This window comes from Ambystoma mexicanum, chromosome 9 (genome assembly GCF_040938575.1).
Source record: "Ambystoma mexicanum isolate Mex_15411 chromosome 9, UKY_AmexF1_1, whole genome shotgun sequence".
NCBI lineage: Eukaryota > Metazoa > Chordata > Amphibia > Caudata > Ambystomatidae > Ambystoma > Ambystoma mexicanum.
The window spans coordinates 103,175,412-103,196,241 of record NC_090931.1 but is presented as its reverse complement, the minus strand read 5'-3'; the positions used below and the strand labels follow the sequence as shown (position 1 = coordinate 103,196,241).

Below are 20,830 nucleotides of genomic sequence, written 5' to 3'. Positions count from 1 at the left end.
AAATTCACTTTGTACCAAGCAAATATTCCAGGAATCGAGCCCTTGACCAGATAAATAGGCGCTCCCTGTGTTGTGACCTAAAGCAGTTCTGCACGTTTACTTTGCATATCAGCACTCTTATTCTGTGTATGGTAGTAAGTAAGCAAAGTGATCTTGCAGAGCCCCCTTCTGCCATTATCGTGCCCTTATTGTGCCTGGTCCTGAAAGAAAAATGAGAGGGGAGAAGGTTAGCCACAAAAAGGGAGCGATGCTAATCCTAAACTGTTGATGGGGCTGGCTGTAGGAACCCGAATCCTGAGTGTCGCTAGGGTTCTACTCTGGGTTTGGCGATCTGGTTACCCTTACAGTGCTCCGAGGTTGAGTTATCCACCTATATAGGGAGCGGTAGAGCCGAAGAGGTGATCCTCTTCATAGCCCGATCAAAGACGAGAGTTCTGCGATACAGTCAGACATGACATGACTGTGCACTGCACTTGGATATTATTGTAAGTCCTGACGTCTTCTGTATTCACTACACCTTTCCAGCCTGTGTTACATTTACCTCTTCCTACCTTTACTTCTTCTGTCTTTCACTTCTGTCTCTCCCTTCTTCCTTTCAACTGGAGACCCCCATTACCTCTTTTCTTTTCTAAGCCATATTCTTCCCCCTAGTCCCCTTGGCCCCAACCATGACCGTACAGCTAAACTTACACTGTCCATTGCCAACGGGTCAATGTTAAGAAGCAGATGAAGTAAGGGTAAGATGAAGTAAATGCACGGAGAAGCACGCGCATGACGATGGGGGGTGTAGAAGTGGTACGTGTTGAGGGAGCTTTTATGGCAAGTAAAGAGGGTACACCAAAATGATTACCCTGGTAAATTGGATGCTGCAGAAGTATTTGTTTGTAGTCTTCCCTGAATAAGACAATTCTCCACTCATTTTGTGTAGTGATGTGAGTGTGAGTTCCGAGTACAGTATTATAATTTACGGGGAAGCTTCCCTTTAGTACACAATGCTGAGAGTGGGTGTAAACTGTTCGTGTTTAAAATCTTAGTGCTAATTCAAGAGGCAGAAATCTGCCGCCGACCCACTCAATGGCGAAAAAATGTGGCCAGTTCTTCAGACTATCCCCAAAAGCTATACTAAGGCAATATGAACTCAAATGGGTATCGGCAGTGATTATTTATATATTTTAAGCATAGTCTGAAAACCCAATTGTATTTTAGTCGCCAAGAGGGATTGCAATGTCCTGGTGAAAATCTCTTCCAAAACCGAATTCTGCTGGTCAATAGAGAAGTGAAAAACACAAAATACCAATGGATAATGTCAGAATCTTGCCAATCATGTCATTTCCTGGTGCAAACTCACAATCCAAACTCCTAAGGGATTTCTAAGTGTAGATTTTGCGTTTATCCCCATGTAGGCCTTTCTGATGGAATACCGGTCGAGCCACAAGCATCGCATCCGTGGCCGAAGAAACAAACCGCCCCAGCAATATCTGACCTGGATAGTCCATTCGCTACGCCTCCAACGAAAGAGGGTTTGTGCAGTTGAGGTAGCCCACTGGAAAGCAAAGAGCGGCTCGGTTTGAAGTTTTGGTCGATTCAATAACTTCAAGACTTGAGCACGCACCCATTGGAAGACCGTTCAGGGCGGGAAAATTCATCTATACATTAAAGAGAGAATTCTCAAAGCTGACCAAAAACAAATCACAATCCGAGAACAAATAGGAGAACGTGGGTGTTTTGATGTGCTTCAGAAATTAATCACTGTTAAAGGAACATCTTTTATCCAGAGAAATATGTCCACGAATAACAATTATTTTGTCTTTGTTTTCAGAGGCTCAAGTTGAAAGGGGGCTTAAGCTTCCATCCCGGGTCAGCCCAATGTTTAAGGCTCTGAAGACAGACAGCAATTGCAAGGGACCTGAATGTGCATGAATGGAAGATAAAGCTGCCCTATAAGGGGAACGGAGATGGAGGTCATCTGAAGGACATGGCAATGGGAGATCCTTGTGATTGTGCAAATAAAAATAAGACATTGATGAAGCAGGTTACTAAAAAGTCAGGATATTCGTTTCTAACAGAAGCAGCTAACTCCTTTATTCAAAAGAACTGTGCCACGTTCCCTCTGTTGGATTGACGATATTTAACCTCCCCCCTATCCACCAATATTTAATTCTAATCTCACCCCCTCTCGTTTGCTTCTTTGTTTGTCAAACCTGTGTGCTGAAGGTGTTGGCTTTACCCTGACACTGGATTACAGAGGTTTGTTAAAGTGATTTTGCCATTCTCTTCTAAGGTTCCGAAAAAGGGTTAATGTTTCAAAGCAAATGAAAGTCTAGAATCTATTGCAGGTTTCAAAAAACGTTTTGATGGACTACTCCCTCTAGATTCAATAACATTGGTTGACGCCATGATCTCAGAGATCTTCAACTTCCCTTGTTTCTGATGAAATTCGGCACCCCCATATCTGCCTTGGCTATTCCTCAGCTCTTTCGTGGTTCGACTCACATCTCTCTGACTGTTCCGCCTCTATATCTCTGTGCTTTGACAACTCCTACTTCCAATAAAATATTCTCAATGGCAGTTGTATAGAATCTATGTGATCACTACGCCACCCGTAACTGCGCCGACGAAAATGTCAACGTCAATTACGGTGTGGCGCAGTGATCAGAGAGTTATCTTTGCCCGTGTCCCCTGGCCCGCATTCCCCTTCCCAAAGCCCCCCACAACCCCAACCCACTTACCTTAACAGCATCACACTTCGGTGTGCGCCGCCTACACCCCGCTATCCCTGCCTCGTAAGTTCCTCCCACTAACGTGGGTCAGAGCTGACGCCACTGGGTGCTTTTCTTTTTTTAATAAACTTTCTAGTCCCCTGCAACACCCAACTCCAGTTACTACACCAAAGGAGAGCGGGGGACAACCCGCAAACCCCGCTCTGTTTATTTATCTATTTATTTATTTGTGCATTTATCTGGTGTGCCTAACCCAGGGGTATCTGGGTGCGTTACTTGAGATTACATGTTAAAAAGATTCAGTTCATACAGAGTGTTACAATTAGCAAGGCATCAAACATGAAAACGATACAGTTGTGAGTTGGAGGTAACATTATCGCTCCTGTGCAAAGAGCCAGGTTTTCACATTTTTTTCTGAAGCTCCAGAAAGATGGCTCTGCAAAAAGAGTTAGGGGCATGGAATTCCATAGTTTGGCAGCTAATATGGAAAACTGTAGCCCCCACCTTTTTCTAACTAGAATCTAGGGATCTTTGGACAGTGTGTGTGTGTGTGTGTGAAGCTCGGGTCGGACAGATTGATTTCTAGTGTATTTCTTGGCGAGATATTTAGGTGCAGAATTGGATAGGCACTTATATGTACGTTTTAAACGTGATTCTATCCTGAACTGGCAGCCAGTGGACATTACGTCTTGCTGACGAGATATGGTTGGCTCTAGGGATGTTGAGGGCTGTTCTCAACGTATTGTTTTGTAATACTTGTAATTTTTTCACATTGCGTCTGTTGGTTTCTAGATACAGGGCATTACAGTGATCTAGTTTAGGTAATATGAGGGCTCTTGCCAGGGAAATGCAGCTTTCAGGTGACAGAAAGGGTCTACAGGTGTTGATCAGTTTGGATGTATAGGCTGTTGCTGAGGCAGTAGCATTAACTTGTCTAGTAAGAGTGAGGGTGGAGTCGAGATATATACCAAGAGTTTTAACTTCCTTGGAGACTTTAATATCAATGCCATCAATAATAAAGGATTTGAATTGGTTATCTAGTTTGTTCAGTTTAGTCTGAGATCCAATAAGGAGTAGCTCTGTCTTATCATCGTTAAGACAGATGTTGTGGATAGCCATCTATGACTGGATGGTTTGGTATATTTCATTGAGTAGTTTGGTGTCAGTATCATTGCAACCTGTAATGGGGATGAGGATTTGGGTGTCACCCGCATAGTTGGTGTAGGTGACACCCAAGTTGTGTAGTTTGTCAACAAGTGGCTTGGTAAAGATATTATATAATGTGGGGGAGACACAAGAGCCCTGCGGTATTCCGCAGGTGACTTGGGTGGGCTCAGCTGAAGCAGTCGGTGCGAATACACTCATAAATCTGTTATGGAGGAAGGACTGTATCCATGTGGTGGCTTTGGAAGAGAAGTGGGCTGCTGATGTCAGTTGTTTGCAGAGGACTTTGTGGTTGACTAAGTCAAAGGCCGCAGGTAGAGCAAGTAAGAAGAGGAGGGCTAAATTGCCTTTATCTTTTATGGCGCAGTAATGGGAGTCAGAGTGAGTATTTTGTGCGCCCCCAAAGTCACAGTGACTGTGTTGCGCAGTAGTAGAGGCGACATTTCAGTACAGTCTGAATACACTGTCTGTGGCATGTATTTTGTACTGGCTGGAGTCCTTATATGGTAATACTGGCATATATTGGTGTAGCCTGCGTGTCTATGTATGGGAACAACCAGCATGAAAATGTTTGTATACTGGCATATGTTGTAGGCAAAGGCGGAATTAAATGGATTGGAAATTTCTCTGTGCACGGTTGGTGACTTGCATTTATTGGGTTCTCCATGTGCTATCATACAAAACCAATTACAAACTGCAAATTGCTTTGTACGCAATTTTTCAAAGAAAGTGAAGTAAAATGCACTATTTTAACACATTGTTCAAACCCTTTTCTCAGGGGCATGAAACCCTCTCAAGCATCCCTTGTTGTGTTTGGGCTCCCTCACTGTGCTCTGTCAATTCCACATAATTGGGGCCAACATTTAAGCCTCTACAGTTCAAAACACACCAGCCACCACTGAACATCATCTACCTATCACTGCGTATGATGTGTGTTTTGCTGGCATCATGCACTGCACACCGTCATGCTGTCATATATATATTTATGCATTTGATAAAAGGGTAGTCTGGAATAAACCTTTCTTCAGTAGCGAAACATAGCTTTGCTGTAGTTGATTTGCTGTCGTAATAAAAATCGATATAATAACCATATTTCTTGTGACTCCTGTTAATGGCAGTGCCTCTGCTTTCCCGGTGCAAACAGTCATTAGGGAGACTCACAACATTTTTTGCTTGGGCCTCAAAAGACCTTGTGACAGCCCTGAGACAGCTTGGTAAATAATGTTAGTTATTATGGTGCTTAATCCGCATTCTGTCACCCAGTGGGCTTTCGAGGGGCGGAGGACTGAGGTGACTTGATTGAGGCATCTAATCCATGACTTACACTATCATCCTGATCCCAAATCGAGCAGATGCACTTGAGCTATTCTCCTGGCTGCCATCACTTCCTCAAGTGGATTTGTATTAGTACCACATTCTTCCTCATCCCTTTGTCATCCATGTGTTCTTCCTGGTCCCTTTTTTCACCCTCACTCTCATTCCAACTCTCAAACTCCCTCACAGCTGTCTGCCACTGGACAAGCACCCACTTCCGGATGGTAACATAGGTAAAACTGAAATGATCTATCTGCCCACATCCCCAGAATGCACTACACTGCATTTTCCATGTCTTCCCTGTCTCTAACAAATTGCCAGTCTGAAAAACGATGGAATGCACAGAGCAATGCCTGCTGTTATGAGTAATTCAAAACCTTCCAGCCATCACCCTTCACTTTTGCTTATCTTCTATATATATATATAAAAGTGAAAATGTGGGCATTTGTGGCTTTGCATATGTTCCCTATACAATTCCACACAAATCTGCACCAAATTCTGCACAGTCACCTTTTAGGACCCTCCAGGCATTACTGTCTACATGACCTCTGGAAACCCCACCCCTTTCCCTGGATTCCAACAAAAGTGCACATTTGGGTGTGGGCTTGTGTCCTTGTGGTTTTGCGTATGTTTCTTATACAATTCCACACTCTTTCACCAATCTGCACCACATTGTGCACAGTCATCTATTATGACCCTCTGGACATTGCTGGCTACATGACATCTGGACACCACACCCCTTTCCCCAGATTTCAGCAAAAGTGCACATTTCGGTGTGGGTTTGTGACTTTGTGTATGCTCCGTATACAATTCGACACTGTTTCACCAATCTGCACCAAATTTTGCACAGTTACCTGTTCCTATGAGGGAATGAAAGGCTGGGCAACGCTGGAAATAGCAGCTAGTATTTCTATATTATGTCATGGGTGTATCCCTGTTCCACATGTTTTTCCTAAGAGTCTGCCTTGTGCCTGAACACCTTTCCACTGGATGTGTGCTAAACACACTCCTTCTTCTGCCAGGGTGAGTGCAACCACTAAAGTAAAACAATCAAAATACGGGTTTACAAGTGTAAACGTTTCCAGGCTTGCTAAGGAAAAACATATAATGTTTTACATATGCAGCCAATAATGGGGTTCAACATATCTTGTAAGCACCAGCAGCGTGACAGCTTTTCCCAGCTTTTCCCAGGGATAATGGTAAGCAATGAGGGGTGCATGTGTACTAAGGCGGCCCCTCGGAAACTATGCAGGTGGAGGGGCTGTAGGGATTCAACTCCCCTGTGAGTGACCCCGGAAGATGTGTCGGTCACAGGAAAATTAAAGGGGTGATTAACAAACAAGCACGTCACTTCTAGAGGATTGGGGAGTTTGAGCATTACTGGGGCTTACACTGTGTGCATGCAGCCAGTGTTAGGTGTGACCCTCCCATGTGTATTGCCCCTTTAAGGGGATGTGTCCCTCTCACGTGTGTTGCCCCTTTAAGATGGGCCATGACTGCGTCATGGCCCAAGATGAATAAAGGGAGCCCCTGCAGGCACGTGAGACAGAACGGCTGCAGACTCCACGAGAGGTTGGTCTGAGTCCTTGTCTCACTTATTTATGTAGGCGGTAGGCCTATCCGTGGAGGCACAGGCCTGCAGGTCCTGTTGCCATGGGACCCCTTTGCCAGGACGGTGGCCTAGGTCCGCATGGTCAGGAGCCTGGCAGGCTGTGCCCCCACCCCGACGGCGCTGGTGTCCCATAGCGCCACGGGGCCTGCCGGATGGACATGGCAGGCCCCAAACTCCCACAGGCGCTGGGCCTGTTTGGTGCTGTGAGGAAGCAGCACCCCGGGGGCGCCTGCCGGATGGACACGGCAGGCGACCCCCAACAATGGCGACGAGGAGAGGGGCCCTGCGTGCCCCGAAGAAGATATGGTGCGGGCCCATCTCCACCTGGGCCCGCAAAGGAGGTAGGCTGGCGATCTGCCTGCCAGTCCCCCGCCGGAGGCGGATCAACTCGGCAGCTGCGCTGCGAGAAGGAAAGGTTGTGCCCCGGGGGAGATGTGGCTGCCCCCGTGTGGAGGTAGCGTGTCTGAATCTACTGGGGGCCGCCGAACAGCTGGGGCGGCCCGACTCGTAGGCGGCGTCGGCCGCATGAAGAGGAGCTGCAGGTAAACAAAGGATGGCGGGCCCGACTCCAACGGGGCCCGCGAAGGAGTGAAGGTTGCCGGCCGCTGCCCCACCCATGTGGGGGAGGTGTGGGCTGCAGCGCCGGCCGCGTGCGTGGCCCCCCCCACCTGAGGGGAGAAAGCTGGCCCCACGGGGAGCAGAAGTGCCCGCGGCGTCGGCCGCGATGGGGAGGCGATGCCCCTCCCCCGTCCGGGATCGGGAGAGGTACGGCTCCCAAGAGGAAAGGAGCAGCATCCGCCGCAATGGGTGGATGTGCCCTGCATGCTCCAGCCGCGGCCCACAGTAAGAGGAACGGGTGTCAGAGCCCGCGATGGGGAGGAGGTGCGGGCCCCCCCCCCGCAAAGAAGATGTGAAGTGACATCCACCACGGAGGGGGAGGAGCAGCAATGTTAAAAAAAAAAACAAAAAAAAAAAAAGAGAAAAAAATTGCAAAAGGGAACTTTTGCCAGCGGCAGCCCATCCAGAATCCGGGCCTGCCGTGGCGAAAAAAAAAAAAGAAAAAAAAAATGTGGGGACGGAGCGCCTGATGTGGCAGGGCTGCAGCCCCTGTGCCTGGACGATGGTGGCACACGCCCGCAGCAAGGTGGGCTGTGCATGCTCCCGCTGGGGGTGCCGACATTTCCCATTCCCGGGTTTGTCTGCCGCGAGGGGAGAGGGGCACCGGCAGTGCTGCTGCTCCATTCTCTTGCACCACGGTGCAAGGTATCTGTGTTTCGCTGCAGGGGAAGGGAGGTTCAGAGACTCTCCCATCTGCGCCTGGATGCTGCCACCCGAGAGAGAGTGGAGAGTGTCATTACCCACTGATTCGCCCCCAAGAAGGAGAGGCCCCGCCAGCAGGGGGAAACAAAAGGGGAGGGCCTAGTCACTCTCCCATGATAAAAGAATAAAGCAGCCCCAGGCGGCCGCTGGAGCACGACTTTTGATCCCGGACCTACGGCAATGGAAGGAAGCTCTGGAACCCCTAGCGTCAAATACATATAAAACAGAAACATCCTGCTCTCCTTGTGCGCGGATACACACTGACACACTCCCCGCATCTGCAATCTCCACCACGATGAACCCATCTTCACCACGATGAACCCTGAATAATTATGTTAACATGAAGGAGATGCCGTCTTCATCTAAAGCCTTAAATGTGGCATGTCTTTAAACATCACCAACCTTCTAACTTTGTAAGTTTTGTGGCACGCCACTGTGGTTTGGGCGGTCATACCGTGAGAACATTCTGTGCCCCTCCACAGTAGGTAAAGGCTGCACACATCGGTTTTAAAAAAAAAGTACATTTGGTACTTCTGCAGTTGGAGTGCAGCAACAATGCCTGAAGGCAGGTAGGGTGATGCAAAATCCTCCCTGGGGAAGAGGATGACGTCAATTGGCCAGGGACGTGTGTCGACCAAGGCGAAGCATCCATCCAGTGGGATGCTACAGTCAGGAGCCTGAGAGGATGAAAACACCCCGGGGAGGGCACCAGACCGCTTGGGGTGACTGCGGCTGCACCTCCGCAGGGCCGAAGCGACATGTATATGTGCGCGTGCTCCCCGCCGGAGCAACTCAAGATAACAGCTGCTGGCCCTGCGAGACCAAGGGCAACTCAAGGAGCGACAACAGTGTGCTCTACCCACCAGCATGGCGACAGGGCCCTCAGCATGATCCGGGACAGATGGTGAGGGCCAAGAGGTGCTTCCACCTGGAGCAGCAACTGGACCGGGCTGCCATGATCCTCGGCCGACAGGTGGTGAACTCGAAGCACAGTGCCCAGTCCAGAGAGGCAGGGAGGAGAGCCCTAGCCCTACTCTGGGCCCTTCAGCGGTGACCTCAAGAATGTGCGCCGTTCTGGAGTACTGCTGCAGTGCCCTGGTGAGAGCAGATCGACCACCTGCCAGAGCCCCAGCACGATTATAAGCCTCGGCGGTGACTGTTACTAGGGTCGAGCACCCAAACAAAGAAGGGCGATGGCGGCATCCCTGCCTGTGTCTGTCGTGGTGGCAGCAAGAATCAGAGTCCCAGCGAGGTCCCCGGATGCCTGGCGGTGATGGAGACATCAACGGTAGATAAGAGGTGCTCCAGCAGCCAGTCCCAAGGCGCAACCTGTGGGGAGTGCACAGGACAGCAAGCGGAGCTACGGCACCAGCACCCACAGGGAACACAACACCTCGACAATAGGACGTTCACCCTCATGTTCATCGAGGCTCCACTCCGAGAAACCGGGTATCGCGGTGCACCTGCTCTGTCGGTCCCAACGCACACCTGTGACGCCAATCCAGCCCAGCGGTGGCAGCCGTGCAAGAACTGGCACACTGTTACAACAGTCAGAAGGGAAGGCCAACCAGCATAGAAGTGACTATCTCCCGGAACAGCGCCAGCGAATCACGAGCCACCCTGCCTACCAATGCAGTGGCCCTGGCTGCTTGCCACTAGTCACATCCTGCCGGCGATGCCATCGAAGGACCAAGCTAAACAGCGCTTGGGGGAGATACCTGCCGGACCCCCTGAGGTCCGCCGACAGTTTGTGTCTGACCAATCAACCGGGCGGCCCAGGGCCCCAACACCAAGAATCAGTGGGCCTTTTTGGTGCTGTGAGGAAGCAGCACCCCGGGGGCGCCTGCCGGATGGACACGGCAGGCGACCCCCAACAGCCAGTACCTCTGTGCTTCCTGCAGAATGCAAGTATGCATAAGGAGGTTAGCTATTAAGTATGCTCGAACTGCCCTGTCACCAAGAGAATCGTGAACATATATATGGCGCACCCCTTCAAAATTCAGTCACACATACATTCACAAGTTGCGGGAAGAGACAAACCTCCAAAACCTCTTCCACCAAACACCACCCCAGATGACAGTCACGTTTCCTGTTTACCCCCCTCCCCCCCTCCCCATCCTTCAAATTACTTCTATTTGCTCTGCAGTAAAGGATCCCTGCCTTGCTGCCAGCTTTTAAACATGTTCTAACGCTGTGGAGCCGAAACACCAAAGGGGAGAAAAGAAAACACAGCTATTTTCAGGCGTGCAGAGACTGGCCAAGTTAGAAATAGAAAAGGGGCTTTTTATGTTTCTAGATCGAGAAGGCCCACTCACCTAGCTTTGAGAAGCAACAGTGCGCTTTACGGAGGTAAACAATACAGATACATGACGGAGCGCTTTACAGAGGTCAACAATACATATACATAACGGAGCGCTTTACAGAGGTAAGAAATACAGATACATAATGGAGCGCTTTACAGAGGTAAGAAATACAGATACAGAATGGAGAGCTTTACAGAGGTAAAAAATACAGATACACAATACAGATACATAACGGAGCGCTTTACAGAGGTAAACAATACAGATACACAATACAGATACACAACAGAGCGCTTTACAGAGGTAAACAATACAGATACACAATACAGATACATAGCTCCGTGCTTTACAGAGGTAAACAATACAGATACATAGCAGAGAGCTTTACAAAGGTAAACAATACAGATACACAATACAGATACATAACGGAGCGCTTTTCAGAGGTAAACAATACAGATACATAGCAGAGCGTTTTACAGAGGTAAACAATACAGGTATATAGTGGAGCGCTTTACAGAGGTAAACAATACAGATAAATAACAGAGTGCTTTACAGAGGTAAACAATACAGATACATAACGGAGCGCTTTACAGAGGTAAAAAAATACAGATACATAACAGAGCGCTTTACAGAGGTAGACAATACAGATACACAATACAAATACATAACGGAGTGCTTTACAGAGGTAAACAATACAGATACACAATACAGATACATAACAGAGCGCTTTACAGAGGTAAACAATACAGATACATGATGGAGCGCTTTACAGAGGTAAAAAATACAGATACACAATGCAGATACATAATGGAGCGCTTTACAAAGGTAAACAATACAGATACACAATACAGATACACAACAGAGCACTTTACAGAGGTAAACAATATAGATACACAATGCAGATACATAGCGCAGCGCTTTGAAGAGGTAAACAATACCGATACATAGCAGAGTGCTTTACAGAGGTAAACAATACAGAAGCATAACGGAGCGCTTTACAGAGGTAAACAATGCAAATACATAGCAGAGCACTTTTCAGAAGTATACTTTACAGTTGGATAATGGAGAGCTTTTCAGAGGCGACAACAGAACAGATATACATGGGGGGTGGGAAACAGAGGGGCAAAGAGAAGTGGTACAGCTGTATCAGATGGCGGGGAGGAGAGGGGCAGATGGCGTCTAGCGAGTCAGGTGGTGCGGGTAGCAACGTGATGGCCTAGGTATTTGTAAAAGGGTAAAAATGTTGTTGTTTGTAATGCATGAGTGGATTCTCGCTAGAGATAGGCTATTTATTAATTCTATGTGTAGCGCTCTACTGGCCGCTTGCTCGGAGAATAGAAAACAATGTCCCATTTCTGAGACATGGTTTCAGGGACTGCTTTAGACACAGGTGTGAATGGCAGAGTGCTCTCTCATAAAGGAATTTTTTTGGGTGACCCTTTATCATTTTTAGATGAGTCTCAAAACATTAGGGAGACCATAGACCACCCACAATTCAGATTGTTAGAGTTTTCCTTAAATTAGTTCAGCCAAGACTTTACAACAAATCTTTTTAAAACGGTTTTAACTGCTGTTCTTTACAGGTGGCCCAGGAATCAGCGTCTCACAGGATAATGTTTATGATATAGTGTGTGATTTAAAGAAATCTGTGTCCTATTTCAGGTGATTTTCAGGGACTTCATTTCACCAAAACACCAGGGGTAGCGCAAGTGACATCACACAACCCTTGAACTCGGATGACATCACAGGAAGTAATGTCATTTGACCCCACCCAAAGTGACATCATGGGAAGCGATGGCACACAACCTTTCACCCCTTGACAAAACAGTTATGGCATCGCACAGCATTGTTCCTAAGTACACTAATACATAAATAGATACATAATGGAGCGTTTAACAGAGGTAAACAATACAGATACACAATACAGATAGATAACGGAGCGCTTTACAGAGGTAAACAATACAGATTCACAATACAGATACATAACAGAGCGCTTTACAGAGCTAAACAATACAGATACATGACAGAGCGCTTTACAGAGGTAAACAATACAGATACACAATACAGATACACAACAGAGCACGTTACAGAGGTAAACAATACAGATACACAATACAGATACATAGTGCAGCGCTTTACAGAGGTAAACAGTACAGATACATAGCAGAGCGCTTTAGAAAGGTAAACAATACAGATACACAATACAAATACATAACAGAGTGCTTTACAGAGGTAAACAATACAGATACACAATACAGGTACATAGCAGAGTGCTTTACAGAGGTAAACAATACAGATAGATAGCAGAGCGCTTTACAGAGGTAAACAATACAGATATATAAAGGAGCGCTTTACAGAGGTAAACAATACAGATACATAACAGAGTGCTTTACAGAGGTAAACAATACAGATACTTAACAGAGCGCTTTACAGAGGTAAAAATACAGATACATAACGGAGCGCTTTACAAAGGTAAACAATACAGATACACAATACAGATACATAACGGAGCACTTTACAGAGGTAAACAATACAGATACATAACGGAGCGCTTTACAGAGGTAAACAATACAGATACATAACGGAGTGTTTTACAGAGGTAAACAATACAGATGTATAATGGAGCGCTTTACAGAGGTAAACAATACAGATGCATAACGGAGCGCTTTGCAGAGGTAAACAATGCAGATACATAGCAGAGCGCTTTACAGAGATAAACAATGCAGATACATAGCGGAGCACTTTACAAAGGTAAACAATGCAGATACATAGCGGAGCACTTTACAGAAGTATACTTTACAGTTGGATAATGGAGAGCTTTTCAGAGTCGACAACAGAACAGATATAAATGGGGGTGGGATACAGAGGGGCACAGAGAAGTGGTACAGCTGTATCAGATGGCGGGGAGGAGAGGGGCAGATGGCGTCTAGCGAGTCAGGTGGTGCGGGTAGCAACGTGATGGCCTAGGTATTTTTGAAAAGAGTAAAACATTTTTGTTGTTTCTAATGCATGAGTGGATTCTCGCTAGAGATAGGCCATTCATTCATTCTATGTGTAGCGCTGTACTGGCCGCTTGCTCGTAGAATAGAAAACAATGTCCCATTTCTGAGTCTGTTGTAGTCACGGGTGTGAATGGCAGAGTGCTCTCTCATAAAGGATTTTTTTTGGGTGACCCATTATCATTTTTAGATGAGTCTCAAAATGTTAGGGAGACCATAGACCACCCAAAATTCAGATTGTTAGAGTTTTCCTTAAATTAGTTCAGTCAAGACTTTACAACACATCTTTTTAAAACTGTGTTAACTGCTGTTCTTTACAGGTGGCCCAGGAATCAGCGTCTCACAAGGTAATGTTTATGATAAAGTGTGTGATTTAAAGAAATCTGTGTCCTATTTCAGGTGATTTTCAGGGACGTTGATTTCACCAAAACGCCTGGGGTAGCGGAAGTGACATCGCACAACCCTTGAACTCGGATGACAAGGAAGTAATGTCATTTGACCCCACCCAAAGGGACATCAGGGGAAGCGAAACCTGCGTGGATCTACTTTTCAGGCTTCAGAGGTTGGCAAATATATACCATTGGGAGCATTCATAACTGTGTATCAAAGAATGTAGAGTAGCACAGGGAAAGCAGTGCACTCACACGGCATCCTGTACTCTGTGCAATCGCTACCTCCTACATACAAACAAACATCCTGAACAGCATGCCAGGGAGATATGAAAGATAGACACATTACAATTAAGCATTTATTAATCCTATTAGGTCCTATTACGACCATTCCCTTTTTATTAAAAATCTTGGACAAGGTTTCCTACGTACAAATTCAGAAGTACCTGGAAGAACACCATCTACTAGGTTCCAGACAATCAGGGTTCCGCCCTCAACATGGGACTGAAACTGCTCTCATTGACCTGAAAGCTCAGATTGATACGCTTAGGGACAACGGCCAAGTTGCCCTACTCCTCCTCCTCGATCTGTCTGCAGCTTTCGACCTGGTCGATCACTCTGTCCTCTGCACACATCTCCACACATCAGCCCATTTCTCTACTGAGGCCATCACTTGGATCACCTCCTTTCTCAACGGCAGAACCATGAGGGTCTTCTCACCCACAGCGGCGGCTGACCCCAGACCAATCACCTGTGGCATCCCACAGGGCTCCTGTGTCTCCCCCAATCTGTACAACATATTCACCAAGCCCCTCTTCGATGATCTGGATCATTTCGGTATCACCTACACTAACTATGCAGATGATACCCAGATCCTCCTTCCGCTTTCTGGAGATTATGGAAAGGATTTGGCCTTGCTGAATAGAGTGTACATCATCATCCAGGCATGGATGGCCATACATGGACTATGCCTGAATGATGATAAAACGGAACTTATCATCCTAGGCACTACGTCCAGTCCAAAGAAACTTGGCCCTGCTTACAACTCCTTCATGATTGATGGCAACAACATCAAAGTTGGACAAGAGTTCAAAACCTTGGGCTTTTACCTGGACTCTAACTTCTCTTTCAGAAGACAGGTGAGCTCCCTGGCCTCCTCCACGGCCTATATGTGCAAACTGATCCGCACAGCTAAACCATATCTGTCTGACACTAGCTGCCTCACTCTCGCTAGAGCCCTCATATTGTCCCGCCTGGACTATTGCAACGCCCTCTATCTGGGATCCTCCAAGGCTACCACTAAACTCTGCAGAATAATGCTCTCAGGGCGGCTTTGGGCATCTCCAGAAAAGTGCATATCTCAGGACTTAGTCAACAGAATAACTGGCTTTCCATCAACGACAAAATTCTCCTAAAAACTGCATCGCTCACCTACAAATCCCTAAATAATGCTGCCCCTACCTACCTGATTAACAGATTCCATAGACAGTCATCTCTGAGACCCACCAGAACAGCTTACAAAGACTGCCTCTCCGTCCCTAATTTTAAACATGCTACCATAGGGGGCAACAGCGTGCCAGTGAAAGCAGCCAAACGGTGGATCTCTTTACCACCCAATCTCAGAGCGGACTTGCCCTACCAGAATCTCCGATCCAAGGTAGTTTCATGGCTGAAAACCTAGGCCACCAAAGTTACTCCATTGCCAAGCTGTCCCTTCTCATGCTACCTGCACACAATGTAACCACGTGTGCCCTCTTGTTCATATGTATATAATATCCATTTACTTTGTTGCTATGTATATAACATCTGTGTACCTTTCTGTCTCACTGTATATTCCATGACCTGTAACCAAGCTTTGCAAATTCTTGTAAAGGCTGCACCTTGATACCCCTGTGTACCCTCGCGCATTATAAATAATAAAACAAACAAACAAACATTGTGGCACAATGAAATCAGAGGTCACTATGTGCTATGGTCAAACATTTCTCTGCTGTACACAAGCTTTTAGGCACAAGGATTTTGCCAAGTGACTGAGGACACCGATATGGAATGTCTTGTGATGAACGTAACAGAGACAACGGCAGAAAGAAACATGCTATAACTGCAACCTGTGAAAAGCAAAACACATAGTCCGAAATGGATGCTTATTCTACTCTAAATGCTTTTTGGACGTTTTTGTCTGCATTGTGAATTTGAGGTGTTTAAGAACAGACTAAATCAGTGGCTCAACCCCTGAAACGCGCCTAAAATAAACCTTTAATGAGTCTAGCAATTATTGTTAGGCATTCCAGAAAGACAAATGACTTACTATTCCTATTCCTTCTTATGTAGAATCACTGTTACATGTGTGGAACCCCCTCTTTTTTTAAGAGGCTTGAGGAAGAAGGCCAGCCACCAAGAAACAAAGAGCCACATGGTGCTGGCCACAGAACCAGGAGCTTTGGTTTGTAAAAATAAATAAAAAAATAAAACATTTTCTTTTTTTAGGGTTTGCAAAGGAGACCACCTGGGTAGCAAGGGAACCACATAACATCCCTGGTGATTTTCATTACGAAGCCACATTTCAATGAATGTAAATAAGATTAAAGATCAGCTTCGAGGTTTCTGATTATAAAAACTTACAGAGTATGTGATATTATGGGGTGTGTGCCCTGACAACAGTCCTGAGCCTGATTCTCAAAGATTTGCATTGGAGCAAATAAGAGATGCACCAGAGAGAGCATTTCTGATGTGTACCTGCTCCCTTAACCTTGATCCACAAAGGATAAAATTGGATTGGAACAAATCTGGACATGTTTGCAGCATCTCCGAGAAGCTCATGGCATCTCAGATTCTCTGGGCATCGCCAATATGCTCCGGTTTTAGGCTTTGAGAATTAGGTACAAGGCAGCAGGTTCAGATCAGAGAGGTCCAGGAGCATCTCTGATTTGCTTCAGTTCAAATGTTTGGGAATCTGATTCAATGTCTCCATATTGTTAAATGCTTCATAGCCAAGACCTCCTCCTTCTCCAGAGTGTTGTAGAGGCAGAAAGAGCTCAGCGTCATTATGCCACTGCCTTAATGACGGTGGCATTGCCACTTCATCTTCTACATAGGGTTCCTTCCTGTATCCTCTTACCTCTTACTGCCTGACACTTTTGGAAAGTCGTTTCATATTGTACAAGGGGTGAGCATTAGAACCATATGTCTTCAAAAATGTCCCACTGAATTTCACAAAGGCAGAAGTTATAAACTAGAATGGACAACTTCCCCAAAAGTGACATGTGACTTTTTGTAGGTCAACCAACTAAATGTTTGGTCACCTGGGAACATTTTCAGGCCACTTTACGGGGTACAAACCAGCCCGGTGCACCCCCCAACCCATAAAGACACCTGTGCCTCTTCCAATTCCTCAATACTCCCATGGTCTTCATCTTCCCAATGGTACACAAAGAGTAACTTAGAAAATAGTAAAATGTTTTACATGCCACAAAGTTAACATGTCCCACTCCCTTTTGGGTTAATGCAAGGCCTCATTACAGTAGTATGGTAGCCCCCTTTTGGAAATGAAAGCAGCCAGCCTTCCCTTCCAAGGCCCTCATTTTTACCCCAGGATGACCTCACACTTTTCCCGGGTGAATCTCTTGAAATGTTTGAAGAGTGTAAAGGAACAAAACCATGCAAACAGAATCTGGTGATTCTGTGAATCTGTGAGCATGTTGACCCAGCACTAACATTCCTACTTAGGACTGATAAGCATCTGTAGCTAATGACATCTCCTTTTTTGCCAATCCCAGAACCTTGCCAACCTTTCCTGAGGCATCACGAGCGAACCCAGGTAGGAACCAATAGCGCTTGAATAAAGATGTGAATTGTGTTCGAATGGTGCAACAAACCGGTACCACTCTGGACACTTCCAGTGCTCCTGCATTTCAGGAAGGAGACCAAGACCTTACCCTTCAGTCGATGCCTAGCTGCCAGCTGAGCTCCTTTCATTTTCTCATCACAACACGCCCACGTGGCTGCAGTAGCTGGTGCCACATATTGTAACCTCATGGCTGTTCCTCATATGTTACTCTCAACTAATGTACAGTCCTCTGTTGCCTCCTAGCTCGGGTCACACTATATAAAGCCCACATACCTAATACACAACACAATCCATTAGCCCTGAGGATGTCCCTCTGTACATCTCGAAGAGGGTAGCACGTAGGACTTACCCATGCACAACCAGATTTGCTCAACCCATTTATGTATGTATTTATGTACTAATTGTGTTCCCATTTTATATTAAAAACGTTCACAAAATGCATTCATCAATGAATTCAAAACAAAAAAAAGATAACACATAATACAAAACACATACCTGTGTTAAAAGAATAAAATACCCAACTTTATCTCAATCTAAAATGTAGCCATACATTTTTATAAGTAAAACTGTAAGACTAAGATACTTATAATGTGCTTAATATCCAGAGATTTCTAAGTGCGGACTCAGGGATCGAACCTGTGGTGCTCAGTGTCCTCTTGCTACCAAGGCGAGCACATTGCCCCTGAGCTATCCTCCCAAGACTCGCCCTCCATCCTCTCAATCAAGTAATCACTAAAACTAATTTTCTAAACCTAATAATAATTTGGTTTGGGCAGAAATACTGCCCAATTTGTCAAACATCTAATTTAAAAATGCATCCAACGTAATCAATAGTGCCATATGCTTGGTCGTTAACAACAGTTGCCACACATTATCTGAAAAGACCACTGAAGGCGTATGTATGAAACAAGTGTTTCACATTTCAAAACTAAGGCCCTGATTCATGGAATTATTTGCATGTAAAATCTGGGATTTCCGTGCCATTCTGCAAACAAATCCCTGTTCGTCGATTCCTAGACTTGCATGGATTTCGCGCCGGCCCGGCATGATTCTCCAGCAGCCGAGTGCCTTGTACGAGACACCACGCAGGGCATGGGCTTTCACAGAGGGCTGGGAAGGGGCGGAACTCAGGCAAAGGGGAAAAACGTATTGTACGCCCACATTTGCACGGAGCAACGCGTAATCATGGAAGCCCACGCAAAGCCCTCATACTATCTGCCACCCGAAGGCAAGCATACTGGCACTTGCCCATGGGATTAGCTGCATGAAGGTAAAATCGCTAGTCGGATTATGGGGTGCATGCACGCAATTGGGGTTCCGATCGGACTTTGGGGTGCGTGTAAGCATCGTACCAGGGTGCAGCAGAGGATTGCGAGGGTTCACATGCATATTTACTGGTAAATGATGACTTTTGCCTTCAGTGCTCCGCATGTTGATAGGGCGCTGCGTGTGGTTCCGGTGGGCCCCACCCCACCCACCCCCGCCGGGGTGATTGCTTGATTGTGGGGGTTCGCAGGTGGTCTTGTCGGGGTACATTGATTTGTGTCAGAAGGGTGCGCAGAAGACCCTCTCCATGACTGTAGTGGCTTTGCGTGTGGGCGTCTCGTGGGCGTTCCTCACCCAGTCTGCACATGAGGTGATTCTGCCCAGGTAATTCCATGAATATGTCCGGCATGCAAATTTCATTCTGCGCGACGGGCCGCGCATAGTCATTGTCGGCGCGTAGCATTTGTGGGATCAATGCGCCATTTTCTATTAATCGGGCCCTATCTGTTGCAGTGTCTCTTTCTCAGCCCTCTTACACAATCTACATATCCGACTGCCAGCTGGTAGCGCTATTTATTATTTATTGGTTCAAACCCATATGACAATATTCCTATCGAGGCAAATTCAGAATTCCACCGTCACCTTTATTTGTATATTTCAATAGTAGTGTTCTACACATCAGTGGAGAGTGAAAAAATGCGAAAGACTATTATGGAATATTGCCTGCCCTTGTTTGCCGTGGCCGGCCGTCACAGCGTCCTCGCTAATATTTGCTGATTCCAGTAGTACAGTAAATGTCACCGAATGACTCACCGCCTCTGTGCAAAGGCTCCGGTTCTGCAGCCTCCTCTGTGCAGCCCATGGCATGTGTTTGCCTTTCATCGTGTTTAAAGCTCCTCTTTGCCTCAGCGTCTTTCTGTATGCACTCTACCACACTACTGAGGAAAAAGTACTGGACTGTGGCCAGAAAAATCTAAAATGTTGGGAAATTCGATGCCTGAAGACTCTATGTGTACTTTTCTGATAATCTGTGATTTCTTCATGAACATTCCATGCAGGCGTAAAATGAAATGCACTGGTGAGAAGGAGGAGGTCAGCATGAAGGAGATCCTATCATATGTTCACTAATCTGCCTCATTGCCGCTCCAAAATGGGGCAAAGTGGCAAATGAAGCCGTCAAAGCATGACACCGTGCTTTCACACCTCGCTTTAACGCACCAGCCCATTTACAATGATGCCATTTTTTTAATGTCTGCTTGTTAGATATGCAAAATGACTTTTGCTTTTTGTAGCACGTCCAATCTTTTCTCTCATCACACACAACAATAAGCTGCATGCCCCTGTTAAACAATGACTACCAACAATTTTCCTTATCACACAGCTCACGCTTACCGGCACCGTTGTTTCTGGACTGGTAAGCTTACCGGCACCGTTGTTTCTGGACTGGTAATCTTACCGGCACCGTTGTATCTGGACTGGTAAGCTTACCAGCACCATTGTTTCCAGACTGCCATACTACAGGTCTGCCTGTCGGAGCCGCTGTGCCCGACATATCTGAGCCTGTCGGGCACATCGGCCACGGTAGGCAGACCGTCATGGAAGCAATGGGGCAGGTGCTTCTGTGGTCCCTACTCCTATAGAGTTCTATTGGACTCTATGGGAATGGGGACTTACAATTTATTGGCACCTGACTTCTTGGGCCGCTGGGGTTGTAATCTCCCAGTGACACTGGAATGTCAGGCACTGGTAAATTATTCAGAGTCTAGCGACAACCCGGCAGTAGCCCCAGCAGGGTTACCACCCGACTGGGAATGAGGCCAGTTTCATTTGTTAGGTGTCTTGAAAGTACAGCGGTGACCCTTTTTGGGTGGGTAACATGACTTTATGTCTCAGTCAATC

General features: G+C 46.4%; 1 protein-coding gene across 1 annotated transcript in view; it reads right to left on the bottom strand.

Moving 5' to 3' along the window:
• DRD2 (dopamine receptor D2) overlaps positions 1-20,830 on the bottom strand; it is a 947,704-nt gene that overhangs the window by 799,782 nt on the left and 127,092 nt on the right. The gene's annotated exons all lie outside the window — the stretch shown is intronic.